General features: G+C 42.7%; 1 protein-coding gene and 1 long non-coding RNA gene across 3 annotated transcripts in view; one reads left to right on the top strand and one right to left on the bottom strand.

The window, feature by feature from the left end:
• DNAH17 (dynein axonemal heavy chain 17) overlaps positions 1-15,287 on the top strand; it is a 14,992,541-nt gene that overhangs the window by 8,088,509 nt on the left and 6,888,745 nt on the right. The window lies entirely within an intron of this gene.
• Positions 1-15,287, bottom strand: part of LOC146810466 (uncharacterized) — a 47,549-nt gene that overhangs the window by 31,425 nt on the left and 837 nt on the right. The window contains exon 2 of the long non-coding RNA XR_014965694.1: positions 10,565-10,690. This is a non-coding gene — a long non-coding RNA (uncharacterized LOC146810466). The remainder of the gene's footprint in view (positions 1-10,564; positions 10,691-15,287) is intronic.

Here is a 15,287-nt window from a genome sequence, read left to right on the forward strand (position 1 = left end):
AAACAAAATACGGAAAAATCGCCAGAATCAATACATCAACCCAACAATTGCGAAACAACAATTAGATCACCAGTCCTGGCAACAATGCAAACAACTAAGCAAAAAGACCGATGGCAATCGGTCGCCCCCAACAAGGATAAAAAAAATGAGAAATCACAGCAAACCCCACAAGAAGAACATCAAAGTATTTCCCGTTACTTTCCCAAGCAAGCAAAAGTTCAAACTAGCGAAAAAGCGGTTGAACAGCAGGACCCACCGAAACTCAGAAACACCTCAGAAATTTGGGCTGATCAGCCTCCAGAATCAGGAGAACAAGCAAATCCACAAAATACAGATGCTGACAGAATAGACCCCACAGGGACAAAAATATTTCACCCCCCAAACTCCAACAGAGGGGAACCTTTGGGCAGAAGAGGCCATATTCAGTGGAATATCTGCAAGTTTGCACCAACATAAAATTGAGTTTCAGAAAAGTAATGGACGTTAAACATGCCCTAATGGCCTAGTAACTCTGGAACTGATTCCAGATTACAAGTCAAAAGGCACCCACGATATTCTCAATCACAGCGCCATACTAAAGCTTGCAAATTCAATTCAAACTCTAAAACACCTAAACACAAACCACATAGCAAGCATTCAATATCAAATGAGAAAGAGAGGGAAATGGCGATCGTCACTTGGAACGATCCAACAACCACAAAGGAAGTCTGGAGCCAAAGAGATTTCTTCGCCAAATGGGGAATAGAAATTAAAACAACAGAAAAAGAACGCTACCCAGACCCCCTAAACAAAACAGCCGAATTAAGATCAGCAAGGCAAAGCGGACTACTTCGGGGGGCAGTAGGACCCACAGCAAAAACCCAGGAGAGTTGGTCAAACCTACGCATAGTAAATCAAGAAAAATTAGAAGTAACTAGTCAAGCACAAAAAGTCTTGCTGTCACCCACTGGGGGCATGGAGATCAAGGTAAACAAAGCATGAAAGAACACATTACAACTGTGCTCTTGGAACATTAACGGCTTATGAGGTAGATCTACAAATATTTTGTGAAAAATTTGACATACTACTACTTCAGGAAACCTGGACTATGTCACCAACACAGATCAGTGGATTCAAAGAGCTCCATCAAACCGCCACAAAAGGTAATACATCAGGCAGACAATCCGGCGGTTTATCAATCTACCTTAGCACAAAAATACCATGGTCCTATGAACAGATAGATCTAGGACAAACTTGGATCCAATACATAAAAATCTCACTCTCGCAAGGTCCCCTTAATCGCCAGCAGCATAATAAAGTGGACCGGCTCCTTATAATTTGCAACATTTACATTCACCCAGCCCCAAAAGAAAAACAAGGGAAAATCACGACTCTCAAAATGTTGATTAAATCATTGAAATTAACTTTCCCGCAAACAGGAATCATGCTGTCCGGCGATTTCAATATGTTCCAACTTCAAGAGGCTTCAGAGCAAACTAAACAACAAACCAAATCAAAAACGGCAAACGATACCCCCGGTAATCACAAACTATCAAAAAAAGGACCACATCGGCCAATCATGCGATTCAGTCTTACATGAGATAGAAATGATAATCTTAAAGGGTCACTTCCCTTAAGATCAACCAGAAAATCCAACCAGAATAACCAAGCAGACACACTCCATCCTAGACTATACAATAGTGGACATAGAGCAATTACCAAAGATCTCAAGATTTCAAATAACATACAGACTCTAGAGCGACCACAACCCACAGTCAATCGACCTTCAAATCCACACACAAAGAGCTGCAGAAAGCAACGACCTGTCCGAAACTCCGAGCCCGTACAATTTAAAAAGGCTGGCATGCAATGGCAAAAACGTAGATGAAATAATGAATTATTTTTAAAAACACACCATCGATCACGAAAGCACAAAATTCAACACAGCCATGGGCAAATTGGGTGAACATGACCAAGATGCTGACTTCTAAATCCCATCGCAGAACATAAAACGTGCAAGAAGCACCCAAGCCCTTAGGCTCCTTAGCAGTGAAAAAAAGGACATTAAACCGAGAAATAAGAAAACTATGTAGAAATGCCCTAACAATCACTGAAGGGGAAAAGCAACAAATATACCAGTTAAGACAGAATTATAAAAAAGAGGTCTGGGCGGCAAAGAAAAAACAACAAACCGAAATCTGGCTAAAAGTATTGGAAACAAGTAAATCAAATGTTAACAAAAAAATTTGGGCGGAAATAAGCAATATTGCGAATGGATCCTTCCGCCAATACAACTCGAACATCCTTTAGGCAGACTGGATAGTTCACCTAACCAAAAACCAAATAGACAAGAACACCAATTACCAAAATTGGATTCTAGATAACATTACGGCACACCAATCAAAAGAGGCTGAAAATCAGTTTGATGAAAACTGGATTCGATCGAACCAAATCGAAATGAACATAAACAAATTAGGATCCAACGGGGCGCCAGGTCCAAACGGCCTACCGACTCTTTAAACATGATAGATAATTTTGGGCAAATTACTTAACACCTCTGTTCAACCACGCCTTCCAAACAACCATCGTGCCAAAATCATGGAGAGGCAGCATTCTGCATCCAATTTTCAAAGCTGGTGCAAGGTCGGTCCCAGCAAACTTCAGATTAATTGCTTTAATAGACGTTGAAGCAAAACTATATGCATCAAACCTTCTCACAGCTCTGGAAGGTTGGGTCGCTTCTAGCAAGATCATCCCAGTCACACAAACAGGTTTTAGACCTGGTACAAACACGATGTGTAATCTGCTTGCACTAAATCTTTTGGTCGAAAAAGCGAAGCGAAAATCCACCAAATTACACACCTGCTTTATCGACCTAAAAGCAGCATTTGACATGGTAACCAGACAACAGCTGTGGCAATAGATGGCAAATTGGAGCGCTCCACCATCACTACTACGGGCCATTATCAACTTGTATACATCCACATGGATACAGATAAAACTGGGTAACGGAGATTGTACTACAGCAAGGATGCCCACACATATTGGCCTAAAGCAGGGATGCATGCTGGCTCCCAGCCACTTTAATATCTTTACCGCAAATCTGGACAAAAGGCTTTCAGAAGTTCAAAGTGACCCCCGAAAATCGTTCACCATAAAATAAGGAAGCCTGCATTCTGCAGACAACATCATCTTATGCAGCCAGACACCGGTAGGCCTACAGCGCTTGATCACAAAGTTGGTCGAATATATGGAAGATCACGGCTTGTCCTTGAACCTGAATTAAACTAAGGTCATGTGTTTTTCGGCCACAACAGCGCCAAATGGAAAAAAATATCGGTGGAACGCATCAGGAAACAGAATAGAGCACTGTGACTCCTATAAATATCTGGGAGTAGTGGTCAACAAGAAGTTCACCCTCAAAGAACATCTAAACCACAGACAAGCACACAAACTCTGTTTCAAACTAAACATGTTAAAACAGAAACTGCAAAGTCCTTCAAACTTCTATCTATTAAAAGTCATCGCAGCCAAGTTTTTACCGACCCTTATTTATGGCTCAGAGTTATTCAAAGGTCAAGATGCCAACTTCCTGAACCTTCAACAGTCAAGTTTATTCAAACTAATTTTCAGGATGCCGCAGTTCACGTCACAAGCCCAAGTTCTTTTAGAATCCGGGCTACTAAACCAACATCCTGTCAGACAAGCAGCGATAATAGAAATGTGCTGGAAATTAAAAGCAGCAGAAGAGGACTCCTTGTTGGGGCGTTGTTGGACAGAAATACAGAACCAACCTACAGGGTCAAAAGCCTGGCACACCGTCCTTGAACACGCACTAACAACGCTAGACATGCACGACGCCTGGAACACTGACCACAGCTTTGCCACATTGTCACGGGGTCACTCCCATGGACGAACGAGCTGAAGATATTCTTGACTGTTCCTTTCCGCCCCGGCCGCAGGACTCACACGGTCCCTTTAACGCGAACTGGGAATTCCCGGGGGAGGAGTCAGCAGGAACCACGTCAGAGACAACCACCCAATCAGGAGCCCCGCTCCCTCGTAAGGGGAACCCGGAAGAGGAGGAGAACGCGAAAGCCGGAGGGAGAAGCGAGAGCGGAGAGAAGGAGGCACGACAGAAGCGAGGAAGCAGTGAAGACCGAGAGAGCCCGAACGAAGGATATAGCGGAAACCGAGGTGCGGCGTCGACAGAGCCAGGAGGCCAACAGATACGCCACTCGCCCCACCACGTTCCTGGAGGAGCGTGGCTGGGAAAGGTACGTGACCGTATCCTGAGCTTTTCACTACCACGGGGAGGGACGGAGTGATTGGTGCGAGGGAGGTCACAGAGACGCGGGGAGACTGAGTGTTGGGTGTTATCTGTCGGGTTTCTTCACCCCACAACCACACCTCTGTACCTAGGATCCTCTTGTTTGTGTTGAGTGAGACACGGTAGACGGTGGCAGCCCCGGTGACCCCTCACAACCCTTTCCCGCTTACGTCCCCTACGCCCCCTTCAAGCCTACTTACCTTTGTGTCCCTGTGTGTTTTCTTTCTCACTTGGCTCAACTGACGAGGAGATGCCCCAGGAGGAGGAACCCTTGACCAGGACTCCCACAAGCTAGAACACCCAACAACATCCGGGACACTTGAAGAGAGCGGCGTTTAAGCTCAATAAAACAGATTATTCAGCACTTTGACGAGTCGCGGTGTTTCCTTACAACCCCCTCCATTCCCCCTTCCACACACATTTAAAAGAATAGCCAGTAACACCGTACAAAAGGCTTGGATTATGGATAAAGTAGCTCTAGCAAAGAAAAAACATGGCTGGGTGGTTCTATCGACATGAGACACAATTCCCCCAGCCATATCCTGTCCAGCATATAACTCCATCAATCCAACATCAACTACTTTTGGTCAGACTGGGAGCATTTACATCAATAGATCAAGTTCCCGCATGGAAACAAGCATGGCCAACAATGCTCTGCAGACTTTGAGGACAGACGGAAGAATCCCTCATACATCTAGTGTGCATCTGCCCAGCGGTGAACCACTTAAGAAGGCAGTACCTACTTCACGCCCTCCGCTCCTCTAAAGTTAGATCGTGCCTACCGGCTTTAATGCTACTACTTAACAGCCACTTCTTGCAGATCTCATGTAGGACCGCTAGATTTCTGCAGAAAGTCAATCAACTTTTACAAATATCAAACACAGTGCTCACAGGTACATCGCAGGAGCACAACGACAAGTAACAATAAGAATACAAGTGACGGCACAATACAGCCCTGGATTTTAGCACACGTTTTAAGATCTATGTAAAAAGTTGGACTAAAAAGAATTAATTTAAACACAGAGTATTGTTGAATAGCGTTGAACTTTGAAAAAAGGGCTTTTCCCATTTTTTGTTTTTTTTTAAATCAATCATTGTTTTTGCCAAAGTAATGCTTTTTTTAAACACAATTTGTAATGGTTTAAATTAACTACATGCAATAAATTATTACTTACTAATTCTAAGGTAAGGACTCTATCACTACGTGTTTCTTTCAGATGCACAAGTTACTTACCTTCGGTAAGGATAAATCTGTAAGAAACATTAGTAGTGATTTATTTGTTTATTTATTTGTCTATATACCGCCTGAATTGACCCCCGAAGGGGTATCTCTGTGCTTCGGACGGGCAACATGGGTGTAGTGCTACTACAGAAGATACAAAGACGGAAAAGAATGGTCTTGAGCAACTTCCTACATTGTAGGTGGTCAGGGCATTGTCTCAGGAGCAGGGGGATAGATTCCTTACCACTCTACCCATCCTTCCCATTCTGCGAACTGATTTCTAGGGTTAATTTCATCCCTTTAAAGGCCCTAGTTTCATGGCACCAGTGGTCAGTTTCTTGCATGGCTCTGTGTTCCTGGCACGGAAAGTCATGTACAGAACTGATGTCAGTGGGCGTGGGCGTGTCTAAGTAGCTCCAGCGACGTAATCTCGGCATCGATGACACCATCGACACACGCGGAGCTGCACTACGACGCCTAGCGACGCGCAGGGGTACTGCTGATGAAACCTTTCCGGATCCAGTCTGACGCCTGGGGTTAATTCTAAGGTAAGGAATCTATCACTACTAATGTTTTACAGATATATCGTTACCTAAGGTAAGTAACTTGGGTAACGTGCATTTGGAACATTCTGTGATTAAAATACAGTTACAAAGTGGGATACGTTGCCAATGTCAATAACTCATATTAAACCTTAAACAAACGTGTATGCTTTTGTTGAATTAAATAGCATAATAAGCTGTAGTTGGGTAGTGAAATGCCAAACAAATACTAAAAATTAGAATGATTTGCTCTTTCTGGCCACACCTCAGACTCCGCCCACTGACGCAATTCTTAGGTTATTCTCACCCTGGGATTCTCCGTCCACAGTACCCCAACTTTTTTTCCCTCACTTTGACCACTGGGCTGGAGCACTGGTCTGCAGAGGGGTTCCCTGCTGGGCTAGAAGCAACCGTGTCTGTCAGCCAGTGTCCATGCAGTGCTGGCAACAGCCCTGTACAGTAAGAGAAGAGCTTGGCCGAAGCACTGTGACCTGCAAGAAGGTGCATGCAGAGCTAGAAGGGGAAATATTATCTGACAAAAAGGGCTGTAGGGTCAGCAGAGGTTCTGTGCAGTGGTGGTAGAGCCAGGCTAAAGCACTGTTCTACAAGAAGGTTCTCTGTTGGGCTAGAAGCAGCAGTGTATGTCTGCCAGGGCCCGTGCTGTGTAAGCGGCAGCTTTGTGCATTAAAGGTAGAGCTCGACTGAAGCAATGTGGCCGGCAGGAAAGTGCATGCAGAGATAGAAAAGGGGCTGGGCTTTCTTCCAAGGGCTCTCTAGTGTCAGAAGTGGATTTAGAGCCAGGCTGACGCACTGCTCTACAGGATGGTTCTGTGTTGTTCTAAAAAGGGCAGTGCTTAATGGAGGGTCCTATAACGAGCAAGACGTGGTAGAACGAACTGATGTGATTGAAACACAGATAATAGAGTTTGTTTCCTGGTTCTGAGTGGTCTCCTGTACCACAGTCCTCTGCTGCAGGAAATGCTGGGTTACCATCCCAGTGGAAAAGGTCAGGAGCCAGCACTAAGTCATCTTTTGTACTTTTTCCCCCTCCTCAACACCCCTCATTACCCCCATTGCCAATTACCCTTACCGCGGGAGCACAGCTGTGCTCACTGCCTGAACAAAATGCACACAGTGTCAGGGTGCACACCTGTGCCTCGTCTCCTGCACAGCACCTGCCGGTGTTACAGGTTGAGGGAGATTCATTTCATCAGATGACATGAATCAGGGTTTTCCAGGTTGGAAACTGGTGGTTTGGTGCAGAAAGAAGACCACCAGCCAGCTGACACAGGTCAGAAAGCACATCCTCACAGTGAATAGAAAAATAATTAACAAATTCTAAGTGAATAGGGAGATGCAACCATTGGACACAGAAGTGTGAGAAGCACAGCTCTAACGGGGACAGAGGCTGCCAAGGAATAGCCGGCTCAAGAGGTGTGTGCAATAAATACCCATCTGATTTTCTGGGAATGCCGAGAGTGCGCTCCTTGTACATTATGTTTGGGGGCTTCCCAGAAAGAGTAAAGAGTAGGAAGCAGATTGGAAATAATGATCATAATTAGGCTATCTTGTTGTAGGTTTAAACCTATAATAACTGATAAAACCCCACCAAAAGGAAAATAGCCATCACCGGTGTAAACATATGAACACTGAAAAAACACCTTTGCAACCACAAACTAAGTGCTATTCAAAGAAAGGAAAAGATGAGTGAAAGACATTTTGATTTTTTCCTGAAGGGGCTAATACAATGTAACTTTGTTATACAAGGTAGCAATCAAGAAAGAGGGCTAACAATATTCTGCTTGAGTTTTGTTGTTTAGGGATGTCACTAAAACATTGTCTCTTCTTCCTTCTGCTTTTTTCAGTTTTGTGGTCTTTGGTCTAAAGATGCAGTGTTTAGAAGCATGTTCTAGGTCTTATTTAGTTATTTTGTAAACTGTAGACAATCTGGAAATATCAAATCATATTTGATTTTTTGGCTACATTTGATTTCACTGATAGGTAAAATGGCTGGTTTCATAAGAATCTTTCCTAATATGTACCGTTAAATTTACCAACAGGCAGAGAATGGGTGAAATTCTTTGATACATCAGCCTCTTTTTCTAGTGAGCCAGTATTGATTGAAAGTGAATTGCCAAACACCCCAAGCTTTTAACATTCTATTCAAGATGTAGTGACAGGTATATGTGGAAAGAATGTTTTCACCAAGCATCTCAGATAGTGGTGAAAACATGACCTAGATGTTTAGTAAAAATGGAACGCAGTGTCACTTGGGATGCTGCTGAAAAGATTTCCTACCAAGTTCATTAAAGATTGGAGTGATATTGTTTGTATTTGCAGTAATTCAGCTACGTATGTGAAACAGTTGTATGATGGTCTGTCAAAATCAATACCTGAGCTGAAGTGCTTCCCTGTAAGAGATCCTTGTCACATGCTAGATGGTATGCTGAAAGCATCTTTACAATCTTCTGAGTTAATGAATAATGCCATTCTGGTGCAGTAAAAATGTATTTGGACCTCATATACCCTGTGCACACGCTATCTATACACATGTACTATCAGTGCAGAAAGCAAGCAATCGTTAAAATTAAATTAAAATTCCATAAACACTGTTTCAGTTGTTTTTAATGGCGCGAAAATGTGTAACCACTGATAACCACTGTTTTTTTAAGGTATTGAAAAAACTGGAAAAACCCCAACCAGAATTTACCAAAAATAGAAACTCAAAACAGGAAAGCCTAATCATAATGGACGCTCGCTCCATGCTTGGCTCAGTTTGCAGTTATTTAAAGCAGGGCGTTGAGTTGCAAAGGGCTGTCATTTAAATAACGTTTGTGTTGTGATACACAATATGTGTGCTTCTTGGCCTGGTTTAACTAACATCCGCCCTGCACTGAGGGGGTCCTGTTTGCTTGTGCTTTACCTGGATTTCCTGAGAACCCTGTCTGGCAACACTGCTGTTAGGAACTATGGGTTCCATCTCACAAGGTCGGAAGTGAAGGAGCCAGTGAGGTAGGTGTGAGAGTGTTGTTGGTAAAGCTGGAAGTTTACCACGCACCCGGGGGAAGGACAGCAATGAGGAGCAAGCTGACATGCAGATAAACAAAAAGAACGGAAGGGGCACAGCTGCCTGAAAGCACTCAAGTGAGCCCCTGCTTGTGCCCCGGCGGCACTAGGTCTTGTTCGCTTCCTCCGGAGCAGGCAAAATGACAAAAAGGCACTGGCAAAGTGAGCAAGTCAAGCAGGCGCCTGCTAAAATATTAAGCATGGCATCTGTGTTGTTGGTAATGCTAAATGTTTAGTGCGTGCCCAGGAGCAGAATAGCAATGAGGAGCTCGCTGACATACAAAAAACTGAAGAAGCGTGCGCGTCCCTGCTCGCTCCCGCGGCAATACTCCATGGGAGTGAATTTGCAAGAAAAGGTGGGACATGCACCCACCAGTAGCCATTTGCAGGCTATGATTTTTAAATGACAAGCAAAAGCCAATCCCAAGCGTGGGAGGAGTCAGACCCCACAAAGTACAGACAACAGATTGCCTAACAGCACAAGCGCTGTAGGCTCGTCCTGATAAAAACAGTGCAGGCTTGATTTAAAAATGTATTTACAGGTGCAGCAGGTGTGTGACATTGTGCATAATGGCCTTTCGGCCTCCCTTGTGAAAGACCTGTATTTACTACCCTGTAACTGTCCCGTGAAGTTTGATTACTCTCAATGATGTAACATCAATATCCTTAATGGAAGCACCATTCCTTTGCCTGCCATCGAGTAATGAAAACATATTTCATTTTGCTTACCAGTCTTCCAACGACAAACCTTCTTTCTTGACTACTTGGCCATATTATAGAAGGGGCCTAGGAATACAACAGGCTTCTGCAGCCCTGAGACATATCCGTACTATAGAAGGGCCATAAATGCTTCTGTGGCTTCTTCGGTAAGGAGTAACATTTTGCCCCCGCATGATCTTAGAGGGGATTTCCTCATTTGTATGTGGTTATTGCCCGATGGAAATTAGCGCAAACCTTTTCCCTGCAACATGTTACTAATGCCGCTGCATGGGCAAACTGACTCTTAGGTGGTGTATTGAGTATGTGCCACAATTACTGCCCCCAGAAGAGACTTATGGGAGGAAGCAAGAGGTCACCAAGGGCCAGAGAGATCCGCCAACAAGCCAATGCAGTTGCAAGCTGGACCCACCTGTGAAAAATGGCCTGCCCCTCGACAAAATCAGCCAGTCAACTCTTTGGATTGAAATAGGAGCCACAATTCAAAATGTTACCTTTATATGAAGTATTGTCCCTAGTGCAGGGAAGTTGGCACTGGACCTGGGCATAGCACTTTTTTCACATAAGTTATATTGGTCTGTGCAATGTGCACACTGGGGCAGTGTGCCAGGTAGGTAATGCTGCCCCTGGATTGTGCTCACCTTTTCTAATGAAGCAACCTTTGATTGCTACACTGCAGTATACTGAAAAACATCACCTCTGACTTACTCCAAAGAGAGCCATTAATTCTTTGATGTCTTTTTCCAAAAGCCGAAGCCTTGCTCGCAGTTGTCCCTGCAGTCGTGGGTCAGGCAGTCCGCTTTTTCTTTTCACCATACCCAGCTGGCAAGAGATCTGAAAAAAGACCCCAAAAAACTCACAAAACGTGAAATTACTTTTCAACCAATCCAAACATTTGAATGGACATTTTTTCACAATCCACACCTTCAGAGGACTACCCTTGGATTGTGAATCTTGCTTCATGGCTTGATATGGTTTTTCATTCATTTCATTTAAATCTTTATTTCAACCATAAAAGATACATTTTAAAACACATTCCATTTAAAATACGATTGATATAGGTATATTGGTTACAGTTCAGCACGGTAGGGACAATAGATAAAATGGCAATTATATGGTCTATTCCAACTATCGCCGTTAAAATATAAGTGCTACAATAAATACAATAAAAGCTAGGCAATTAAAAAAAAGGGAACACATTTTTTTTTTAAATCCTTAGCATTTTCTTCCATGTATACATCCAGTGCTGTTTAAATAATGGTTACAATTATTCGATTACTTTTTTTTTTGTCGTTTCAGAATCACAGTTTCCCATAAACACCCATGGATCATAAAGTGCAAGTGCAGAGTTCACTAAAATCATTATCTGGGATATGCATAATCCTGACCTATTATAGCTTCAGCCCAGCTTTGGCTCACGTTAAATAAATATCTACTTACACTGAAAACAATCAATTGTGAATTATCGGTCTTCAGTATTCTTTCCGCCTCACTACAGCATCTAATATTCATGTTTTTACAAACTGGCTTAATCCATTTTTTCCTAGGAGTGTCATATGTGGGACAGAAAAATAATACATGTAAATCTTTTCTTTAATCTCGTTTTATGATTGTTGCCCTATCTTGATTTATTGGCATTTGTTTGAAGCACCCCACACTTCTGAATTTCATGTACAAGGATTTCGTTAATTGAGGATGTACCTCGTCCAAGAAGGGTTCGAAATTTGCTACATCTTTGAAGAGGCGAATCTAGTTGTTAATGACCAAATGGAAGAGCTATGTAGCACACTGTTATTGATATAAGCCCAGAAGATGGACTTTAACAATTTCTTACAAGCTGATGTCAACTGGGATGGTTCTTCACAGTAGTGAGATAAGCCCAACTTCGTCAACCATGATGCAACGTGTTTAAGCCAAGGGATGTCCCTACTCTGATCGATTTTCATGATCTCCTCTAAGCCTTCCTTGTAATGTGACAATTCTGAGGTTGACCATATCCTCACCCAAAATAAGAGAGGCCTTAATAAAGCATGATGGTCGGTGCGTTTGATATTTAGGTCTATGACAATCAGAATTAGGGGTACTGTAGTAGGGAGACTTAATCATTTCCTTAAAAAATTATTTTCTCCCAATTCAAAATTCTTTTTGCAGTGGGGCCCCAATATTTCAGCTCCATAAAGAGAAGCTGCTTGTGCTTTGTATTTGAATACCTCCAGGACAGGGGACACCACTTTCGAAATACAGTCCCCATGGTTCTTTAAAATAGGGAAAGAATTTTGGAGCAAAATTAACTTGTTTTTTCCCAATTGCAGCTTCCAGGACAGTCTAGCATGATACCTAAATAGTTAAAACTTTACACGTACTCTAATTTTTGGTTGTTGAGCGCTAGATTCTTTTTAAAAGATCTATGCGGGTTTATTGACATGTATTTGGTTTTGCTGGAATTAATTTCAAGGCCTTTCGTAATACAATATTTATAAAAAAGAGTCCATTAGACATTGAAGTCCTTTTGGGGTTTGTGAAATTAAAATGGTGTTGTCAGCAAATAAGAGTGCTGGCACCACGTCACCCCCCAGCTTAGGTGTGTCATTCAGGCAGTCATTCAAATAATTAGGAATATCATTTACATACAGTGAGAACAGGATGGGTGCCAGTATGCACACCTGCCACACTCCCCTTCTCACCAGTATTGCCTTTGTGAGGTTGCCCCTCGGGCCCCATCTTACTTTTGCAAACTTATTATCGTGGAGCCTAATTATTTGTACAATTAATTCGCCTGGCACCCCTTGACGTCTCAACAAGTCCCAAAGTAAGTTTCGGTGTACGAGATCGGATGCTGACTTTAGATCTACAAAGGCAATGTACAAATAACCCTTCCTTAAGTTTATGTATTTCCAGCATAAACATGTAAATCTAAAAACTTGGTCAATCATACTGGTTTTGGTTCTGAAACCTGCCTGAAATTTGGAAAGTACATTGTTCTCTTCGATCTACGCATTTAGTCTATTTAAAATATGCCTAGCAACATTTTTTAGTAAAATATCTATTAAACTAATAGGGCGATAGTTTGCAGGATCATATTGGTTGCCCTTTTTAAAAATTGTGATAATTTCTGCCCCTTTCCATTTTTCGGGTATCGGTGTGCCTGAAGCTATTGTATTACACAAGTGGTTTATGTATGGTCCCCAACACTGGTATCATGTTTCAGTAAATCTCCCGGAATTTTGTCAGGTCCGGGAGCATTCCCCGGTTTAACTGCTTCGATTGACGCTATTGCTTCCTTCAAGCTAAAATGTAAGTTGGCAACCTTTAAAGTTAATGCCAAATCTTCAGTAATGACGAGTCGGTTGCATTCGGCATCTGCGTAGAGGCGGGAAAAGTGATCAATCTAAGTGTTGGCATCCAAAAATAGGTCCTTAGTGGCCCTTCCTACCTTGTTCCCCTTTGCTATTACTCTACAAAAACTTAACTGATCCTTAGACTTAGCTGCACTAATTAAGTCTGTCCAGATATCATCATCCCATGTTTTATTTACATTCACAAGGGTTCTCTTGTATTTAATCCTATTTTCCCTTGTTGCAATTATATTGTTGTTTTTGATTGCCAGGATAAGTTCTGCTTTTGCTACCCGGCATTCTTTATTATACCAGGGATTTGCTCCTTTGTTTAGGTCTTTTCTTCCTGCGTTACTCTCCTTGGGTATATTGCTTACAACTGGAGTTAAAGCATCTAAGAGGGTATTATGTAGGTCTAACGTTGGGATTTTTTTCTACTGGTAGGTTTATGAAGGGTGTAATAGTGTCTGCAAAAATATTATAAATATGTGTCATGGACTGGCTATTCCCTAGAATGTGAGACCACTTTAGGGCTCGTCGGTTGTTGCTTAGTATGGTGTCATCCGCAGTGGTACTATTATCTCTGCTACCCAAGGGAGTGGAAAAGAAAGAGTTGGGACGCTAACATCAACTGTAGGGGGCGATGGTTTTTCAAAGAAGTAATATTAACACACTCTTCTAGAGCACAGCTGATTGAAGTGCTCTAGGTAAACAAGGGACATGATAGATATCTCCAGGAGATATCGCACAGTTATGATGCAGCAAGGAAGCATAATGCAACAAAGTGCAGTGTACCGTGGGACACGTTTTTAGCGCATGGATTACAGACAGCATACGTACATAGTAAAATATTTTAAAAAGACAACCTCGGGGATGAACTTTGACAGCTCTCTCCTGCTATATAATGAACCATTTTTTGCTCCAACTCAAGTCTATTATCGTCCTGCTGCACTCTGTCAGAGCTGCCTAAAGTGCCAAGCATCGCAGGTCAGCCTAACATATTTCAGTGCTTCGCCCCGCATTACAGCACTGAAAAATAAATCCCAGGCCAAATAAAGGTCCTCGGATTGCTGGAGGCGCTTTCAGTGTGGTGGTGCGAAAATAAATAAAATTGTCGCACTGGACCGAGTGCTCAATTCAAAGACCAGGGATGAGGTGAGGTGTCATTGTAAACATCTTCAAGTTTTTAATGCCGAAGATCAAATACTCGTGCTTGGAACTGTTTAGTAGCCCTGTAATTAGGGAGAAGTGCTACATGATTCCATAAAGCAGAGCATGGAGAAAGCGGCTCTTTTCCAATCTTGTCAGGCATGAGGCGAGACAGGTGGCTTTGTCCCAGGTGAGGGAGTGAGACTGAGAAAGTGGGGAAGGAACCTTTGCTGCTTTTCATTCCCACTCATGCCTGGACCCAAGGTGAGAAGCGGTGGCGGCCTAGCGTGAACAACGGGAGGCGGGCGGCAGCAAAAGAAAATGCGGACAATGGGAGGGGGCAGGAGCGTAGCAAGCGAATTAGAGCGTTTAAACGCAAAGACGCACACACAAAAACAAATATAAAATGAAATAAAGGGTGCTTAATTTACACGATGATAAATGTTAGTGCCTTAAAACAGACAACACGTGATCCATATAAAGGCGTACCATATCCATACAAGTGATCAAAATGCACTCACACCTTGCTTTTGGTCGAGAGTCTCGTCTTCGTCTGTCAGATACATAATATCAACACAACACATCAAGACCTGATCTTCAAGGCACCTCTTTTGAGGACAATTATATAAGTGGAGGTAAAGGGTTCCATACATTTTTTCTTCATATACACCCCTCATTTATATTCAGAGGTAGTGACCGCCCACTTTAATGCCTTAATTTGTTTTTAAAATTATTTTTACAGATGACAGTCACTGAACTACAATACCCCTGGCCAGCATACAGGAGTGTAGCTGTGAATAGTGTATCAAAAATAGATCACCTCAATCTATATATAAACTCGGGCAAGATGCCACCTCACATGCGCACCACCAATAGAGCTTGCTGATTGGTACTCACCAGCTATGCCCACTTGTTTCATCATTGGTAGCCATCTTGCCTTAAAGAAA

Source organism: Triturus cristatus, chromosome 7, assembly GCF_964204655.1.
Source record: "Triturus cristatus chromosome 7, aTriCri1.1, whole genome shotgun sequence".
NCBI classification, from domain to species: Eukaryota; Metazoa; Chordata; class Amphibia; order Caudata; family Salamandridae; genus Triturus; species Triturus cristatus.